Raw genomic sequence first — 21,549 nt, 5'->3', positions numbered from 1 at the left:
AAAAAATTATTTAAAATCACCAATTGGTGTCCCTCATTATTCTCTGGTTGGTAATAAATGTCATTATCCATTCTTAACTTCCCTCTCATCAGTGAACTAACAAACCTGTTTGATCACTAATAGATTAATGCCAGTGTGGCAGTCAAAATACACATTTGTGGTGTTTCCAGTTAAAGTGACCTATTTTAAAAACTGGCTGCGAAAATTTACATTCCTGTGACAACAAAAGGCTTCTCAGTCTTTTGGAATATTAAGGGCATAGCTAAAAACATTTCATTACTGCTGGAAAGTAAAAGAAGCAAATACGGCCATTTAAAGAACCATCTTGGTATTTTATTGAAATCATTTGCAGTTTATATAAAAATTTATTTAGCCATATATAAATGTATTTGGATGTTGTGTCGTTGGGTATATGTAATATCTACCCATGTCACTAATATATACTGAGGATAAGTTTTTAAATTCGAAAGAGAAATAGTATAGCACTGAGCTTCTGTATACTACTGCTGCTTAGAGTAGAGTGAGAAAGAATTGGTTTTCTTTGGGAACAATCTGTGGGTACTTTTTCAGAAGTATTTTGTTAGGTGAAGGATTCATATGTGCGGTCACAGGCCTTACGTGGCTAAATCCAACAGCACACCAATGATTCACTTGAGTGGAATAAGCACTTTATAGTGACATAGATAATATCATGTTGCAGATTATATCATTAATTTATGCAAAATAGGTTTGATTTTAGGTTGTAAAGAGTAAGTCCAGAAAAAGAACAGGTATATGAAATATTTCTTTTCTTCTGTTGGATGACTTGGATAATTCCAGCATGGATATAGATAATATATTGCCATTACTTTTATGCCATTACTTTTAAATTAAGCAAGAAAAGTTTTTTGTGTGTTTTTGGAAAAATTCTTCTTATGCTAATTTTTATGGATCCCAAATGTCCCGACTAGCTTTCTGTGGGGAAGTTTGAACTGTATGAAGAAAACTGATTTCACTCCTTTTGGGAATGTTTTAAAATGGACTTTGGTAATTTTAAAATGGGCTTTGAAACTTTGAAACACAACTCTGGATGGTGATTCTGTTTATAGATCTGAAATTCACTGACCATAACAAGTATTGGCTGAACTAAGGTGGCCTCAGTAGTTTGTCCCTGGGAATCACTGTTACTAACCACTTCCCTTGGGTTTGCTCAGTACCTATCACGCTGCATTCTAACTGTGGATTTACTTTGTCTCCTTAATTCTGTATTTGCCAGCGCCCAGCACAGTGACCAGGAGTAACACACAGGAGATCAGTGCCATAACGTTCCTTCCCCTTTGAATTTTTTCATTTGTCATCAAAATTTATCAGTTCCTGGCTTTGGGGATTAGATTATGTTAGACCTTATCTCCTCCATGTGCCTTAACTTCTCATTCATTTTTCCCGTGAGTTCCTTGCCTTCCCGCACATCAATCTGTACCATTTGTTTAGATTTAAACTCTGTGGATTTATATCTTTCATTAATTTTGGAAATGTGGCAACCATTATCTCTTTGAATATTGCCTTACCCCTCTATTCTATCTAGCGTTTTCTGGTGTCAGAAAAAGAGAGAGGAGAGAGGGAGGGAGGGAGAGAGAGAGAAAGAAAGAGAGAGAGAGAAACATTGATGTGAGAGAGTCATGTTGATTGGTTGCCTGCTGCAGGGCCCCAACCAGGCATCAAACCTGCAACCCAGGTACGTTCCCCTAGACCCTTCAGTTCTGGGGCTAATGCTCTAACCACTTAGATAACTGGTCAGGGAGCCTATATGTATTTTAACTCTCATTCACTTCTTCCCCTATGTTACTGTGTCTTTATTACAGTCTATAATAAAACCTACAGTAAAATTACTGTATGTAATATGTTCGGTTAGCTCTCGGCTGTATTTAAATCACTGTTGAATTTGTTCGTATGGTAAAACACAGATAACACGAGATCTATCCTCTTAACACATTTCCAAGTGTGCGGTACAGTGTTGTTAACTACAGCACAGGCACAGTGTCGTACAGCAGCTCTCTAGGACCTTTCCATCTGGCATGACGGAGACTTTATACCCATTGAACAGCAACTCCCATTGTCCTCTCTCCCCAGCCCCTGGCCCCACAATTCTTCTTTCTGTTTCCATACATTTGATGACTTTAGCTACCTCACTGAAGGGGAATCATGCAGTATTGATCATTCAATGACTGTCTAATTTCACTTAGCATGTAACAGAAATCCTTCCTTTTTATGGTGGAAAGACATTCCATTGAGTGTATATAACATTCTCTTTACCCATTAATCTGTTGCTGGACATTTGGGTTAATCTGTTATGAATAATGCTGCAGTGAACACAAGAGTGCAGATATGTCTTCCAGATCCTGACTTCTGTTCTTTTGAATAAGTACCCAGCAGTGGGATTGCTGGCTCTATTTTTAATTTTTTGAGGAATTTCATACTATTTTCCATAGTGGCTGCACCATTTTCCATTCCTACTAACAGTGCACAGGGCTCCACTTTCTTCACGTCCTCACCAACACTTGTTATTGTCTGTTTTATTTTGTTTTTTTTTTTTTATAATGGCCATCCTAACATGTGTGAGGCGCTATCTCATTGTGGTTTTGTTTTGCAGTTCCCTGATAGTGATGTTAAACATCTTTTCATATATCTGTAGGCCATTTTTACATCCTCTTGAGAGAAACATCTATTCAAGCTCTTTGTTCATTTTTTAAAAATCTGGGTTTTTTTTAAAATACTGAATTCTAGGAGTTCCTTATATATTTTCAATATTAACCCTGTTTCATATATAAGTGGTTTGCAAATATTTTCTTCCATTCTACAGGTTGTCTTTTCACTCTATTGATTATTTCCTTTGCTGTACAGAAGCGTTTTAGTTTGAGGTAGTGCCACCTGTCTGTTTTTGCTTTGGTTGCCTGTGCTTTCGGTGTCTTAGCCATGAAATCATTTCCAAGAACAACATACTAAAGTTTTCCCCCCTATGTTTTCTTCTTGGAGTTTTATAGTTGCAGGTATTACACTTAAGTCTTTAATCCATTTGAAATCAATTTTTGTGTGTAAGTGGAAGGCCCAATTTGTGGCTATTCGGTTTTCCCAGCACCATTTGTTGAAAAGGCGATCCTTTCCCCCTTGTGTATTCTTGGCATTCTTGTCAATGATCATTTGACTATATGTTCATAGGTTTATTTCTGGGCTCTTGGTTCTGTTTCCTTGGTCTATGTGTCTGTCTTTATGTCAGTACCATACTATTTAGATTACTGTAGCTTTGCGATATGTTTTGAAGTCATAAATTGTGAGGCCCACAGCTTTTTTGTTTTTTTCTCAAGGTTGTTTCAACTATTCAGGGTCTTCGTGGTTCTGTATGAATTTTAGGATTGTTTTATCCTGTTTCTATAAAACAATGCTGTTGGGGTTTTGATAGAAATTGTATTGATTCTGTAGATCTCTTTGGGTAGAACGGACATTTTATCAATAATAAATCTTCCAATCCATGAATGCAGGGTGTCTTTCCATTTATGTGTATCTTCTTTCATTTCTTTTAGCAACATTTTGTAGTTTTCAGTGTACAAGTCTTTCCCCTTCTTAAAGTTTATTTCTTTGTATTTTATTGTTTTTTGATGCTATTGTAAATGAGATTGTTCTTTTAATTTCCTTTTTTCTTTTTCTTGCCAAGCTACTCCAGCTAGGACTTTCAGTACTATGTTGAATATAAATGGGCCTCCTTGCCTTGTTCCTGATCTTAGAGGAAAACCTTCCACTTTTTCACCATTGATATATTAGCTGTGGGCTTTTCATATATGGCTTTTATTGTTGATATAATTCTTGTAGTCTCAGGGAGTTGAGAATTTTTTTAAAAATATATTTTATTGATTTTTTACAGAGAGGAAGAGAGAGGGATATAGAGTTAGAAACATCGATGGGAGAGAAACATCAATCAGCTGCCTCCTGCACACCCCCTACTGGGGATGTGCCCGCAACCAAGGTACATGCCCTTGACAGGAATCGAACCTGGGACCCTTCAGTCCACAGGCCGACACTCTATCCACTGAGCCAAACCGGCTAGGGCGGGAGTTAAGAATATCATGAAAAGGTGTTGATATTTTTTTGTGTGTGTGAAATACCTTTTCTGCATCAATAGAGACGATCTTGTGAGTTTTATATTGTTCTGCTAATATGATGTGTATCACATTGATCATGGTATGTTGAACTGTCTTTATATCTTCAAGATAAATCCCACTTGATTATGGTGTGTGGTCCTTTATTATGCTGTTAAATTTGGTTTGCTAATATTTTGTTTAAGATTTTACATCTATATTCATCATGGTTTTTGGCCCATAGTTTTCTTGTAGTGTCTTTTTTGGCCTTTGGTGTTAAGAGTAATGCTGACCTCATACAGTGAGTTAAGAAGCGTACCCTTGTCTTCAGTTTTTGGAAGAGTTTGAGAAGGATTCTGTAAATGTTTGGTACTGGGCTTTTCTTTGTTGGAAGGTTTTTGATTAATGACTCAATCTCCTTATTAGTTACAGATATTTTCAGATTTTCTTTCTTCATGATTCAGTCTTGGTAGATTGTATGTTTATAGGAATTTCTCCTTTTCTTCTAAGTTTGTTGGCATATAGTTGTTCATAGTTGTCTCATATGATCCTTGTTATTTCTGTGGCATCAGTTGTAATGTCTCATTTCTGATTTTATTTGAGTCTTCTCTCTAGTTAGTCTAGCTAAAGATTTGTTATTTGTTGATCTTTAAAAAAACAAATCTTAACTTTGTTGGCTTTTTGTATTGTTTTTCTATTCTCTATCATTTATTTTTATTATAATCTCTATTGTAATTTTCTTCATTTTGCTATCTTTGGGATTAGGTTTTTCTTATTTTTCTAGTTCCTTGTTGTAGATAGAGTTAGTTATTTGAGATCTTTTTTAAAAAAAATGTAGGCATTTGTTGCTGTAAAGTTCCCTCTTAGTACTGCTTTTGCTACATCCCAAAAGCTTTTTGATACTGTGTTTTCATTTGTGACAAGTTTCTTTTTCCTGTTGCTTTCAAAATTTTGTCTTTGACTTTTGACAAGTGAACGTCTTTGAGCTCATCCTATTTAAGTTTTCTTGGATTTCTTGAATCTGGATGTCCATTTCTTTTCTCATATTTGAGAACTTTCAGCCATTGTTTTTCTTTAAATAAGCTTTTTGTCCTTTCTCTCTTCTCCTTCTGGGACTCCCATAATGTGTCTATTGGTCCCCTGGTTGGTATCCCAGAAGTCCCTTAGACTTTCTTCACTCTTTTTTATTATTTTTTTATTTTGCTCCTCTGACTAGATAATTTCAAACAACCTGTCTTCAAGTTTGCTGACTTTTTTCCAGCTTGGTTAAGTCTCTGGTTGAACCTTCCTAATGTTGTTTTCAGTTTAGTTATTGCATTCTTCAGCTCCCAAATTTCTGTTGGATTCTTTTTCAAATTTTCTGTTTCTTTGTTGAAATTCTCATTTTGTTCATGCATTATTTACATGAGCTAATTGAGCATCTTTATGTCAGTTTTTTTGGAATTCTTTGTCAGGTAATACATATACCTGTGTTTGTTTAGGATTGACTTATAGAGAATTAATTTCTTCCCTTGATTGGGCCATTTTGCCCTGTTTCTTTGTAACAAGGATTTGTAACGTTGTATTGGTATTCATGCATTTAAAAAAAATGGCTACCTCTACCAGTCTTTTCAGACTGGCTTGATACATGGAAAGATCTTCAGCATTCGGTGCAGGTGGGGATACTCAGGGCTCTCAAACCTTTTCTGTAGACATGTCTTCTCAACTTGTGTGCATGGATTCCTGGTTAGAGGGATTTGCCAGGTTCATTCATTTTCCTAGGAGCCCCTATCTCTTGCGCCCTCTGCTGTCTGTCTGCTGTACTGTGGTTCTTCTGAAGCAGCAGCACAATGAGCCGCTCTTTTTGTTCTCAGCGGCCCCGGAGGCATCCTGTCTTTGCTGATTCCCACCAGCACCGGGAACACAGCTGGACAGAAACCAGTCCTTGGGCAGCTCCCTGAAAAGCCAGCATGCTCCATTCTTCTCTTAACCTATCTGTTGAATTTTTAAATTATATTCTGTTTTTTATTTCTAAAAGTTCTAAGGGTTTTTCTCTCAAATCAGGCTGGCATTTTCTTAAACATTTAATGTATAGTTATTTACAGTCTGTGTCTGGAAATTTTATTATCTGAGGTCCTTGGGGATTTAGCTCTATTGTTTGTGTCTACTGATTCTCATTTACGGTGGCTTGTTTCTTTTTGTATTTGCTGGTTCTTGCTGATGAACTCCCATTGGCCTGATTTTTACTGTGTGCAACTTGGGAGTCTAAATTGAGGATAACTTCTTCTAGAGAAGGAGTCCCTACTGACCTGGGACTCTCCAGTCTCCTAGAGGGATCCTGGCTCAATGAGGGAGTTTTAGGTTCATCTCTCCCACTGTGTAGTGGGTTCAAGGCTTAGTATTTATCCCCAGGGCAACACTGGCCTTGGAGTTTGTTTTGTTGTGTGTTTGTTTTTTCCTTGGATGTTTCTCTTCCTTCAGGCTCACCAATGCATTTTTTAAAAAGCATTTTTTATCTTAGAATAAACCACAATATTTTGTCTACTCCAGAAAGGCTAGAGTAAGCTTTTGAAAATGGTGTTCAGAAATGTCCATACTTATGTAATTTTATTACCCTAAACTAAGTATTATTTCTGAAATTGTCCTGTTACACTTAAACATGTGGATAATTTTCTAACCAATTTATAAATTTTCCACATCAAAACCTTAGTACTTTTTGGAAGCCATTTGTCATGATTATTAAAATGATTAGTTTTCAAGAACAGTTAATTGTCACTAAGGAAAGTATTTACTAACATTTTTATTAAAAATTTATAATACTTGGATAGATTGAAATAGATGCATCATAATAGGATCCAAACTTGTATTTATGTGAGGTACTGTCTTTAGCCAGGATAGTCCTAGAAATCAAGTACCAATATAAACTAAACTTACTGGCAGATATAAAGCAAATCTCTGTATCATAAATTGTTAAACTATGATTTTAAAAAATCAAATATATTGCATAATTGGTAATGTTTTACTAATCAATGAAAAGTTTGTATCATTAAAATTTAATGTTTCCAAAAACTTTTTCATATATTTTTTAATGTATATAATTTGTTAGTAAAGTAATACACCTGTAATTTATGTCAGCATTTCTAAAATTTCCATACTTAAAATTTTAAAGATCAGGGTACTTGATCTAAATTTTGAAGACCATTCTACCATATAGTATACCATAGAGTTTGCATTGTTCTACAATTTCAATGTGTGTAAACTTTATCTTTCTAACTCTATTGAAAGTACTTGAGGTCGGGGATTATTTCCAACATTACTTCTGTATATCCTATTTTGGGACACTCAACAATTTAATAAATCAAGCTCATTTATTCTCAACAACAGTGAGTGAACTTATGAACCAGCTGGGAGATCATTTCAAATTCACATTCCCTAACCCTTGCTCACTCCCACTCCATGTTCTTTCTCAGTTTTTTTAGGGTGGGATCCAGGACTCTCTATTTTCATAACTTCCTAGGTGATTCTGACGCTGACACCCACTGCCTAGGCTTCGAAAAATAGTGAGTTATGTGACGATGATTACATCGTAACTGAATCTCATCTTTTGATTAAAATGAAAAAGAATTATGGTTGATGTTTATTATAGAAAGTGGGGTGGGGAACTGATGAACCAATCCTTCCAGCAGGTGATAAGAGCTGGAGAAAATAACAGGCATTTGTCTGGCTTGGAGAGCATAGGTACGTGTGTGACACTCATGGGTCTGTAGTTGGAGAAGGGGATGCTAAGGAATTTCATGTTACCTACCTTCTCCCAGCTTTACAGGGTTAACATATTAGAAGGGGTGGGTGACAGCAAATTAAAGGAGGTCACCCTATAGTGCTTTTGGTGATAGGCCTGATCTTTTTTTTTCTGAGAAAGTATTATTTAATATTGTTTTGACCACTGTATCCATTTGAGTTCAGGTTGTAAACCAGTCAGAGCTGAGGAACAGTGCAAAGTTGGAATGGCACTCCCTGGAAAGGATACAGTGACAGGTTTACTTTAAATCTGTAAAGCATGAGCACCTGTCTTTGGGGGATCAGCAGTGCTGCTTTCACGGGTTCAAAAGAGGGTTTGCTTTTGTTTCCTTTTCTTTTGGTTTCATCTCAACTGGAGACGCGAGAGCTCCAAGGGCACATGAAACCTGTGCCCTGCTCTGGAGGGACCGGGCCTGAAGAAGGAGGTAGACACTGAGACAAACAGGTGGGGAGAAAGTTACAGCTCCTTGTCACCTGAGTGCGCAGGACACAGAAGAAAGGCGGGAGGGGGAGGCGGAGCGCTCAAGCAAGTTCATGGCCTTTGAAGGAGGCTCCAAACAACAGTCCTCCTTTGCCAAGTGGTTCCTTGGAAAATTGAGTTGGTGGGAAGAAGAGAGTATTGGGTTGAAGGAGCAAGATGCACAAAGGCCTTTGGCGTGAAGCTGAGAGGAGGGGAGCGGTAGCCTGATGCGGGGTGGACAGGGATTAGCTAGAGGACCAGGCAGAAGGGTAGGCAGAGCCCTGCAGGTCTTACCAAGAGCTGGTCCTGGAGACAGAGGTCACCGCTGGACAATTTAAGTAGAGGGTCAGATGATTAGATTTGTATCGTGTGTGCCTGCATGTTTTAGAAACACTCACGTTTTTAATGGCCTGCTTTTTCATGGTCCATGAAAGTATAAACAGTTTATTTGGGGGTATTGGGAGAAGGGATAGGTAGGGGGCAGGCGCCAGTGCTGGTGATGAAAACTTTCTCCTTGGCCAAACTTCAGGTTGGCTCCTCTGAGTTTTCCTAACTAGGCTTTGACCTTGGCCTTAGTGTCTGTCCTGTCCCTGCAGGGCCTGCGCACCCAATCTACGCAAGGAATTCTGCGGAAGTTAGTTTATGAGAATCACCCACCCTTGATACCTGACCACCTGGATATCTAATCAAGTCCCTCAGCCCCTGCCTTTGATGTCTAAGTTCTTGACTTGCCTTCCGCAAGAATCCTGTTGGGCTGGTTTAGCCAGACTCCCCCACCCCTTGATGTCTGCTTTTAGTCATTTCCCACCCACTGACCCCCTTATTCTGCCCCTTGGTTATAAATCCCCAGCTGTCATTGCTGTATTCAGAACTGACCTCTCTCCCCTATCATCATACCGCGTTGCCGTGATCTTGGGTCAAGTCTGCCTTACCATTTTAACAAGTGTCAGAGAATAATTACCGTTTGAACACCTCTTAAGATTCACATTTCGGAATGAAATTCCATACACATTTCGCTGAGGATTGGGAGTGAATTTAGAGCAACCCCTAGTAACCACAAAAGATCAGAAATAAGAGTCTTTCAAACTAGGGCAGAATAATAGGGTGATTTAAAGGTGTTAAGACAAGGATTTAACAAATGCTAGGACTGGTAACTCGTTATTTTTTATGGCATCCTGTCTTTGTGATTGTATTTTATTATTTTTGTAATTTGTGTGTGGTGTGTCTGTGATTTTAATCAGTGGTGAATCCAGTTGTCCTAAGGGAGTGGGGGGATTGTTTAGCTGCTGAGTAACTAGCTACTTTATCTTGGGTAGGTCATTTAACCATTCTTCCTTTCAGCACTTACTGGTGCATCTCAATTTGGTACTTACCTATAAACTGTCCGGCATATTTTCCTCTATAGAAATTATCCGCCGAATAGCATTGCCATTGATCCTTCTGGCCACTCTAGATTCCTTCTATTGATTGCTGGACTACCAAAAACTAGAGGGAAATAAATCATGTACAGTGGCCACTTGTTTAAATCTGGGGGATTGACTTTCTAGTAAATTCTTTACTAGTGCCCGAAGGACATGCCAAGGGGAAAGCCTTAAATGGAGAAGGTTGGTAGGAGGTAAATTGCTTTTCTCTTCTACCTTCCTCTCCAGGACCAAGGGGAGTCTTCTCTCATCTCTGCTTTGCTGGAATTGAATGTTTATCCCGCTGCTGATTCTACCGCGTGTGCACTTGGTGACAGTCCTTTCAAGCTCTACTGTCATTTCCTTAAACCTGCCCCACAGATAATGTTGCACCTCCTGAGCCCAAGACCCTTACAGCTGACTCGCCTCTCAGTGCTATCCAGCAGGGTTGGCTTGCAAAAGTGTTCTGAGTTGCCTGCTGTATTGCGTTAAAAACAAGAATATGTCAGTAGAATACATCCCCCCTCCTAAGTTGAGCACAATGCTGTGCACATAGGAGATACCTGAAGGGTGTTGAGTAAATATATGCAATTATGATTCACTCATTCTCTGGATAGTGCTGATGTATTTTAAGAATCTGAGGTGGTGCTATGCAGATACAATATTTGCTTTTTAAATTCTGGTGGTTTTTCTTTCCCCCCAGTTTTTTTTAATGAACTTCTTAGGTGTTTTGAAGAGAGATTACCCCTTCCCCCAATCTTCTGTATTCATGTTCACAAGTTAAAATCATCAGTTAAAAGTTTACTGTACTTCAAGATATTTATTTAGAACAGGTATTGACATTTAAGTTGATATGATTATTAGCTTATATTAGGGAATGATTACTGGATTTTGTTGGATTTGCTCACTATATCTGAACTGAAGGTCCTGGAATGGAGCTTTGCCTACAAGAGTGTTAAATTAAATAGAATCTAATAATTTAAAGAACAAACATACATTGTAGTTTTTGGCATGAGTTTGCTGTAAGGGTTTTGTACTTGTGGGAGTGAAAGAACTAGGAAGTTTCTAAAAGAACTTAATACCATATTTTTAGGTATAATTTAAGCCAATGTTTTCTCCTGTCCCCTGGGGACTCGGTTGCTATCTCTGGCAAGCAGTAGTGAATGACCTCCCGGAGGATTTTTTTTGGGTGTAGAGGAGAGTATTTTAGGGAGGAGTGCCTCTAAAAATAAAACACGGGCTCTTTATCTGTAAAAAGGAATAACAGCCGTGCTCACCTTACCGGGTGCTTGTGAGGTTTAAAAGATTCAACACATGTGATACCCATAGAACAACGCCTGGCACCTAGTAGACGCTCTATAAGTGGTAGCTGCTGCTATTATTATTACTATTATTATTATTACACTTAGATAAAGGAAGTAAATATGCCAACATTTATGTCACTGAATTATACACAATTTTAATTTTTAAAAATTCTGACCTGACCGGTGTGGTTCAGTGGTTGAGCGTCAATCCATGAAACAGGAGGTCACAGTTCCATTCCCAATCAGGGCACATGCCCAGGTTGCGGGCTTGATTTTTAGTAGGAGGCATGCCGGAGGCAGCCAGTCAATAACTCTCATCATTGATGTTTCTCTCTCTCTCTCCCTTTCCCTTCCTCTCTCTGAAGTCAATAAAAAAATATATTTACATCGGTTTCTGTGTTTTAAGTCATAGGTTTATATTCCTTTTTATACCAAAACTAATTGTAAACATTGTATTTAATTTTAATGCAAAAATTGTATTAAATCTACAGTGGAAAGTGTACTTTCTGGTTGGCTGCATCAAGTGTAAGCAAGCCCAGTGGGAGGCCGAGGGATCTGCAGGTGACTTGGGGAACAAGGATAAGAGGCCAAGGGCGATAGTTGTTCGGTGACATCCATGTTCTCTCTCAGTGGGAATGGACATACATGTCAGTGGTGGTGTATAGTGCTTACTGTGTGACAAGACATCCCTGGGGTTAGTTTATCCCCAGCTTTAGTAATTTATAAGGTGCATAGCTTTAGGCATCTTTCCTTACCTATAAAATGAGTCTAATACAAACCTGGCTGAGAGGTTGTCAGTTTTAAGTTACTAGGTGTATGTATATTATGTACTTTGCAATAGTAAGTGTTGAGTAATGGTACCAAAAAAGCTAGGAATCCAAAGGAAGATGATGAGAAAATTCAGTTGTTCATCAGGAAATATTCTTCCTCTTCAGCTGATTAGAGGTGACCCCAGCCTTCATTCCTGAAGAGTCTGGGCCATCAGAGGTCTTGCCTGTACTGGGTGGTTGTAATTTTCCATTGACTAACCTCCGGACACGGGAGTCCTTAGAGGTGCTCCCGGAGGATCCCTGCATTTAGACATACTTCTCCGTAAGCCGTTACGTAATAGCACCCAGTTTCCCCTGGATGGTCACGATCAGTCACCTAGCCAGTATAATGACCCCCTTCTTTGCCCAGTGAGTCATTGTTGTGAAGCAGTGTCGGTTTGCCATTTCATGGCACGTTGCTATGACACCTGGTGGAAGCATTCCTCCCTCAGGGGCTGAGACTCTGGTGCTAGCAGAACCCAGAGTTGCAGAGACCAAAAAGAAAAACACCCCTGGTGGATCACGAAGGCTAACAGTGAGAGGAGCCGCTCCTATTTCTATCTCTTAATTCCTGGATCTATGTGTCCTGGCTATGGGAGAAATAGCACCCCAGATTAGTCACTGATTCAGAGGGCATATTGCATCCTGGAAGACGTTACCCAGCTCTGCAAGGTGCTGTCACCAGCTGGTGTCATAACAGAATCCTTAAAAAGCCATTCCACTGGTGTATCAAGTCAGCTGCTCCAGGGTATTGGGGAATAGAAGAAGACCGGTGGATTCTTCAAGCACGAGCCATTGCCAGCTTCATTTGCTTTAAAGTCCGTTCCTTTCTTAGAAGCAGTGCTGTGCGAATGCCATGATGGTGAAAAATGTATTCTGTAAGTCTCCCCATGGAGGTTTCGGCATAAGTTTTATGGATAGGGAAGGCAAATCCAGCAAGTGTGTATTCCAGTGAGTTCAGAACCCTGCCCCTCCTAGCATGAAGGTAGTCCAGTATGATCAACCTGCCACCAGGTAAATGACCGACCTCCACCACCCCCCGCCCCCCCACCCCACCTCCTGGGAATTGTGGTGTCATTTGGGAGCTCAGTATTATTCTGTTCATGTGGCAGCTTAGCCCTGGTCCATGCTGCCGGGAAGACGGGTGGCTGGAGAGGGAGGCTGACCGGCATCTACAGCATGAGGTCTCGGCGGCGAGCGTTCACACGGGACACAATCACCATGTGCTGTGTTCATTCAGGGAGATCTGCTCACGTATTTCTTGCATGGCATTCATTTCCAAATCACGTTCCTTCTAACTCCTTGATCATTCCTCCAAGCCATGAGCAACAGTCTATGAATCTCTATAGCTCCATACTTCACACTCTTTCTCTTTCTAGGCAAAGTAAACAGCCAGGTGCACTGCTGAAAGTTCCACCCACTGGGGAATGTTCTCTGTCACTCTTCCTTCAGTGCCACCCAGAGTGGGGCTCTAGTCCTACCACGTGCACTTTTGGGTGGGACCAACATATTTTGTGGAACGCGACGGTTCCATTCTGGGATGGCACTGAAGAAGGAAGGACAGAAACATGATTTCCAAAGTATCAACAGTTCGGTTAGCAGTAGAATTCTCCTCAGCAATAAATATATTAAACACTGGGATAACACCTTACAGACTGTGAGAGTATATAACTGTCAACCTCAAATTCTCTTCTAAATTAAGCAATCCTTTAAGAGTAAAGGACAAAAAAAAGTATTTTCAGATCAATGAAGATTGAGCTTTTTCTGCCTACATTTTCTTCTTGAACTACCAAATGCAGTTTATGAAGAAAGACATAGAATCTAGAAGAAAGTAGTTGGATGCAAGACGTTACAAGCAAAGAAATTTCAGTTGATAAAATAAACACTGACTGTAAAAGTAACAAAAAAAAGAGCAGTTGCTTATTTTTAGGATGTTGGGGGGAAAGTAAATACAAATGCTGGTTAAGAATAACATGGAAAATGGCAGAAGAAACATTGGAGCCAAAACTGAGGTCTTGGGTTATGGGGAGGAGGATGGAAAATGGATTATTTTTAAATTTAAGTCATAGTATGCTGTTCAGAATTTAACCAAAAGAAACAGAATGTATATCAGCGTGGAGTGGGGAGGGAAATTAAAGTAAACCAAATCCAGTAGAGGAGAAGGAAAGGGAAAAAAATAGGTAAAATAATCATGAAATAAATATAAGAGGATTAAACTCTTCTTTAAAAGAAAGGGTTTCTCGGCTCATATAAAAACTAATAAAACCTAACTCCAGTGGAGGAGGAGCGTGATTGAGTTTCACAATGGTGAGGGTTTGCCAAACAAATATGAAAGTGAGAGTGAAGGATGTTTGCATGGGAGTGGTTATAGTAAAGGATCATGGCATATCACCTGAGTAAGGAGATAAGCAATAACATGACAGGAATGAATGATAGTGAGAATGGGGAAGGGTCAGTGGATAGGAGGTTTTGAGGTGATAGGAGGCTTTCACTATTCTATTGCAAGATATTTGGGACAAGAGTTAATTGCATGAAATAAATGCTCTAAATGATTTCAGCTACTCTGTGACAAAACTTACCTAGAGGGAATATGTGAAAGTAAAAAAAGTCACAAAGAACAAAGTCAAGAGCACAGTATGATCATAGGTTGTTTGTATCCTTGCATGACAAGACATAAGCATTTTCTGGAAAGGTCCATAGCACATGGTCATTCCCAAGCACATGGTTGGGAAAATGTTGTTAATATTGTCTCAGTTATAATTAAGACCCACTGGATTAATCCGGACAATGGTTAATGAGAAGTGGGCATATGTGAATGAAGAGACAGTATGTTAATGAATGAAAGATCAAGTATTCTGCATTTGGGGTTTGGCCAGGCAGCTGGTAATTGTGTTCTGTTTGCTTCTAGATGTTCCGGATTTCAGAGTTTCATGGGTAAAATTTGTTTAAAAAAGTAAATGAATAAATAAATAAACAAATAAAATTAAAAACCTTTCAAAAACGGGATGAGATTGTCAACTTTTTGCCAAGTAAGTGGGGAAAAACTCACCATAGCTAGCAACGTAATTACTTAAAAGAAGGGCAGCTTAACCCCAAGCAGGTAGGACATGGTCTCCAAATAAAAAGAGGGCCTTTTAAGAGAACATTTGACAGTCTTACCCTAACATACGTACATACATGCACACACACCCCCAAATATGTTTTCCTGTTTCTGAGGACCCTTTAACCTTCCATTTATTTGGGAATATTTCAGAAACACCTGCCTTAACCTGGGCAGCAACGAGGCTTGCCTTTTGGTGATACAATTATCAACAACAGTGGTAACCTAGGAATACCAAGTTCAATAACCCGCCCAAGGTCACACGTCTAATTAGTTGCAATGCCAGGATTTAAGCCAGGCAGGCTGACTCCAGACCTATTTCTCTGGACGTTAATCATGAGGCTAACGTCCGTGGAAATGAGTAATCATATTTTCAATAGAAATGTTTTATTTGAAGCCATTTTTTTAATTTTATTTATTTTTTGCGTTAAAACGTAGATAACCTTGTTTATACCGAATGCCCTCCTTCAGTGTGCTGTCTTCCCTTTGGCCATTTCATTGTAAGTCAGCACTTCTATTAGGAGGACAGAAGTAGAGAAAAGAAAGGTTGCCAAGTTAAAATGCATCACATGCTTATTTATTAAAAACATTAGTTTGGGGAAGGACAAAGTAGAAACCATTGCATTAAATGGCTTTTAAATAGCCTGTGGATTTAATTTCCCTGTGTTCTCTATGACTTTCATTTAATACAAATACTTTAGAGTTTTTCTGTTTTATGATTGTTCGGTTTGTAACAACTTTTTGTGGCTCGGAGTGAGACTATATTTAACTCAAGGCTGTGTCTTATCTGATGAGTATCAGAGACGGACTGAATCAAGGGTGTCCATTCATTGGTCGGTATAACATTTACTCATTCATTCCACACATGAGAGCCTGTGGCAGGCCAGGCGTCTATCTTGTAGAAGGTGTTTTGCTGAGTGTGAAACAAGCAAATCAGCACTTTTTCTACCCCCTGGAGACAGACAGTTGATTATTTAATTATAGGGATCATTGCCAGAAACATAAAGACCAGATGTATATGCAGTTTGTTTCCTTTAAATGTTACCCAGAGAGGTCCCATATGGTCCAAGGTGGGTAAAAGATCTACAGAATTACAACTCAGGGGGCCTGGAAATAAGTGTCTAATGTTGGGAAACAGGTCCAGCTGACAGAAAAACAGCACCTGTGTACACCTGTCATCAATTACATTTCGTGTCAAAACTGTTTATATTCGTTTTTCTCGCTAACCTTTAATAGTTTGGGTCATTTCTTGCAATCATGCCTATTCCTCAGCAGTTGTCGGTTCTCAATGATTATTTGTTAAACTAAACAATGTCATGTTGAAGTGTATTGGTTTCATCTTACTCCTGAAATAATATTTTTTTCACCTAAGAGAGTTTATTCAAATTCCAAAGAGAAAATTGTCCAACATAATTTCATTTTCATTCTCTTCTTTAGAAGATGAGATTGTCTCCTTTTTCTCATTTTTATTTTATTTTATTTTATTTTTGAGAGAGGCGAATTCTGTTTATAATTTAGGACAGTACAAAGCTACTTATTTTTATGCAAAAGGATGTAAAAACCCAAGTGTACTTTCTGCTTTCCTATCTCAGTGAGGCATTGTTTGCACTGGCTCTTGCATTCAGAATGGAGTGAGAGGTATGAAAAATGAATATAATTTAAGGGGAAATTTAGTACATTTAAATTGCATCCATCAGAAATTTTTCCATTCCGTTCTCACTGTCGCATGGATGACCAGTTTTCTCAGCAGTGACCGTCACTTGGAGCCTGTGATGTCTCTAGTCAGCTGACACCTGATTTCAGATGATGCCACAGTAGTGAGGTCCCTGTGGGAGCAACTGATATCCTGATAAGAATAACCACAGAACTCTATTTTAGCACTTGCTTGGGTGAACTGGTCATAGTCTTGACTTGTTGAAGTTGTCAGTATTTCCCATGCTGAGACTATAAAAATAGCTGCTACCCTGTCGTTTATTTTTCTAGTGCTTACTTTTATGGCTTCTTAGTTTTTGTATTTCTTTTACATTAATATCCTTAACTATCTGAGAATTAATTTTGATGTAAGGAGTAATACTGTAATCTAGAGATCCAACTCAGTCTTTTTCTAGTTGTTACAAAACCATTTGTTGAATAATTTATTATTTCCCCATTGATATGAGATACTAACAATATGGATATTGACCTATCACTAGTTCTCCTTTGTAGTTGGGTCTATTCCTTAGATAAACTTCTGTAAAAATTTTGCCACCTGGAAATTCTACAAAATTTCCTCTCTCTTTTATTGTTTTGTCATGTATGAGTCACAATTTAATTGTGGTGATTTTCTGGTTTTCACTACGTCATGATTCTAAAAAATTCAACCATCTGGAACAAATCCAGAAATAAGTGGGAAAATGCTCCTTTGTCCTTGTTCTGGATCCAAGTGAATTATTGTTTATAAGTGAAGTTAAAGAAAAAATTAGTTGCAATGCTTTAGAAAGTATATCACCTCTACCACATACCTACCTGAAAAAATTTCTCAAACTAGAAAAAGCAAATCTAAAAGAGGGAAATGCAGGGATGTAGAAAACTATGGTGAATAATGTAACCAGTGAAAATTATAATTAAAATAATTTCTAATCATGTGGCTATGTGGTTTAATGGTATTCTTTAAAACATTTAAAAAAATAGAATAGGCATGTTTTTAAAAATCTGATTAAAATGCAGAACAATTCTTGGTAGTAGTAACAGAGCAGCCTATGCTGGTAGCATCGGGAATCATTAATCCAATCACCCATATCTCTGACTACAGGTATTGGGCCAGGGACCGCGCTGTCTTAGCTTGTCTTGCTGTGATCATTCTCTGATTTCATTGCAGTGACTATTCTGTGACTATGAACCTTTAAACCTATAGGCCCTCCAGCATATTGGCCTCTACTTGTCTCTCTCCATCAACGCTTTTTTGTCTTCATTTCCTTCACTACCCAGTTCACATTTTATAGCCCATCATTTCAATAACTCGCCAATAACCTGACTCATCTTGCCCCATTCTCTTTGTTGGTAACTGTTTGGCAAACCCCAGATCAGGATGAACTCATATATCTGCTTCCTTCGCCCTTACCATGGGCTTTTGAGTGTTGCTGAAGAAAATGGTACAACTGGACAGATTAGTGCCACAATAAATTTGTGGTCATCAATGTCAACTAGACCGTCAGTACTGCCCAGCAGCCCTGCTAGGCTTCTCTGATTAATGCGCTTTTCCTCTGCAGAAATTCTTTCAAATCTCTTCTACTCTCTGCAAACCTATAGCCTCCCTTCACTCTTAGGAGGTGACCTTACCTCCAACCACACAGAGAAAGTGAAGAGCCATCAGATCGGAACTCCCTCAACTTCCTATCAAGTGTTCGTACTTTTCTGCATCTAGACCTGATTTCTCTTCCTTTCTGCTTGTTACGGGAGAAGAGATGTCTTTCTTCCTGCAGAAGGGCCATCGCTCCATCTGTGCTCTGCCTCTTCTCACTTTCACCTTCCCAGGAACTTGACTTATCTTTTCCCTCTCTTGTCTCAGCTGCTTCTCTCTCTCTACTGGATCCTTCCCTCGGGATTTCAGCATGCTCAAGTCTCTCCCATCTCAAAACAAGCAACTAGACAGTAACCTCCCCCAGCAGCACCCCTGTCTCACTGGTGTCTCTTCGTTGAAGTCACACTTCTCGGGCATTATCTGCCCTCACTGCCTCCGTTTCCTCATTTCCCACATTTCCCCAACCCACCTCACCTTGACTTTTACCCTTAAGATTTAAAATAAATACCAATAGAGTAGACACTCGGTTAAGCTCCCAATACAGTAGAGGAGAAAAAAGGAAAAGAGGAAATCCAATGAATATAGAAAAACTAAGGAAAAGAGAAAGCACAAAACAATATGCAGACATAAGCAAGCATGCCAGGAATTACAGTGAACGTAACAGGGTCAACTCTTTGTGGTGTGATCTCTTCACCTAATGTTCTAGAAAAGCAAAAGTGTGGTATCAGAGAGGGGGGCATTGACAGCAATGGGGCACAGGGAACTTTTTGACATGAAATGTTTTACATACTTACATTGTAGTCATGTTTCGTGACTTTATACATTTGTCACAGCTCATCTTTTATACAGAAATGTGGTGAATTTCATTATGTGTTATTTATACCACAATGAAGCTGACAAACAAAGTTTAATAGAAGCATTACACTATACTACTTGGCTTTCAGTGAGTTAGTATTTATAAGTCATAATTATATAAACAATAGTTTTTAACTGAAAATTTGATTACATTACATTAGGAAGAGGAGAAGTGGGGCTGAGGGCTATAAAAGATCATAATTAGCCATAGTAGGAAATTGAGAGGATGTCCAAGACCGATGAACCAAGAATTATCAAATATGAGAAGAGAAGGCTAAAAGAAATGGCTCTGGGGAGCAGGCATGAGGTCTGGAAGGGTGGTACAGGAGACTGGTAGTTTTTGATAGTAGCCTATGAGAGTTACTGGACATGTTTGACCCTGTGCATATGTCATTTTAATAAAAATTAATTTAATAATCGGGGGCTATGAATTGCTAGAAATAACTATAGAAAGACCAGAAATGGGCACTGAACCCAGCTGAGTTGAAAGAGGAACAGAAGCTCTGATATGATGGATGGCTTTTCCTGGGCTGTAATGTCTAAGCTGAATTAAGAGTTCACCAAAGGATTCTTTCCGAATGTAATTGATTATTAAGGATGTTTCCTCTCTCTTGTAACTCTGTTAAAGTCAAGTAGTGCTTCCAAGAGATTATATTGATTTACTTGCATTTTCTAGGCTTATATTTATGCCAGTGGTGAAAAGATGATATATATATATAAATCTTAAAAAGCATGGCTGGTCTATCTTGCACAATCATAATGTTGAATGAGTGTTGATAGAATATTCTCTTCTCGTTTCTGTTTTATGGCTTATCACTCAGTGCTACTCTGTGTTTTTCAAATTGAGATGATAAATTGTTTTATGTGTTTTTTTGTTTTGTTTTGTTTTTGTATGGAGTTAACTTGGCCTTCTGGTTGTATACCTGATTTAATTTTGAGCCGAGTGTTTTAAAAATCAGAAAGTAGTAACATAAAAATGACTAACCTTGAGTCAGGCTTTGCATGAGACTGGCAAATGGAGTCATCTTTAAGGTTGCCTTTAAGAGATTTCTGATCAAAAATTTTTAGACAAGTTTTCATCACGTAGGCAGGACAACATAAGTGTGACTTACTTTACAAATAAAAGATATCCCCTTCTTTTGCTAATTTGTCCTGCTCGTCTTCAGCTATTTTTAAGAAGCTAATGGGGAAAAGATGTTGTGTTTATTTGTGATTCAGTGTTTTCACAAAAACAGCTAGGAATTTTATATGTGTAGGAATGTAGACAAAACTAGACAAGGGCAGGAACAATGGGAGCTGGTGAAAAGCGTTTGTTAGGCAGCTCTACCTGGACCCTCACGTGCAGAACTTGCAGGTGAACAAGGTCTGCTCTTCATTGCAGTTGTAGGCTAGTGTGAGACAAGGTGACATCTTTGCTTCAAGAACAGCACTGAGGATGAATGAAGTGGCTACTAGGTCCTGGAGGCAAGCAGGGCTTTCTGTAGTTCTTGCTTGGGCATGGTAAGCTGAGCAGGGAATCGGGCAAGAATTGATTAGAGGTATACCAGAAGTTCGGAGCTGATTGGTCAGTTGGCTGAGTTCTACACCCAGCAAATGAAAGTGTGAACATGACAAGTTTCGAGAAATAGAACCATGCTCATGAGGTTGTTTGTCTTGGCATGAAAGGCTTTTTAATAAAGCAGTTCTAGACTATGATGTCATTTCAACTAAACAAATAACACTCTTAGAGGAGTAATGGCCGGTGGGGCTCCTATCTACATACCATTTGTATTTTTAAATCATAAGCATATGCCTGAAGCTGAGCAGAACATTTCATTTTAAATAGTTATATTCCCTCTGGCAAAAGGAGCTCAAGCGCAATAGAAATTATAAATAGAACCCAAACTTTAAAATTGTGTAGTGCGATGTATTTTCATTGAAGATGAGTCATTAATGAAAATTATTCCCAGTGTTTTAAACTGCCCTTTTATAATTGAATTAGCATTGACATCTTGCAACCTTTTTCTTAGCATACATCTGTGGATGGATATACTGAACCACACATCCAGCCTACCAAATCGAGTAGCAGACAGAACATCCCTCGGTGTAGAAACTCCATTACGTCCGCAGCAGACGAACAGCCTCACATTGGGAATTACCGTTTACAAAAAACAATAGGGAAGGGGAACTTTGCCAAAGTGAAATTGGCAAGGCATGTTCTAACTGGGAGAGAGGTAAGTTTTCAAGATGCCTTTTAATATTTACTTGGATTCGAACATTTACCTCTCCGAAGTCTTGTTGAAAAGTGTTCCCGAAGCTGATGCTGGGAATTCATGACAGTTGTGATATGGGATATGTGTGAATGGAATGTGCCGAGTAGAGCTGTATCATTGCATGAAAAGTTGACCTTTAATGTTTAGAAAAGAATCATTCCTACATTTTAGCATCTCAGAGATGGAGTCTGATGCAAATGAAC

At 38.7% G+C, this 21,549-nt stretch overlaps 1 protein-coding gene across 1 annotated transcript in view; it reads left to right on the top strand.

Moving 5' to 3' along the window:
- The first annotated feature begins 21,109 nt into the window (after nucleotides 1–21,109).
- Nucleotides 21,110–21,549, top strand: part of MARK1 (microtubule affinity regulating kinase 1) — a 30,337-nt gene continuing 29,897 nt past the window's right edge. Inside the window, exon 1 of the mRNA XM_023745085.1 lies at nucleotides 21,110–21,307. The gene's annotated coding sequence lies outside the window, so the exon portion shown is untranslated. The remainder of the gene's footprint in view (nucleotides 21,308–21,549) is intronic.

This window comes from Myotis lucifugus, unplaced genomic scaffold, assembly GCF_000147115.1.
Source record: "Myotis lucifugus unplaced genomic scaffold, Myoluc2.0 scaffold_514, whole genome shotgun sequence".
Lineage (NCBI taxonomy): Eukaryota > Metazoa > Chordata > Mammalia > Chiroptera > Vespertilionidae > Myotis > Myotis lucifugus.
This window is presented reverse-complemented; position numbering and strand designations above follow the sequence as displayed.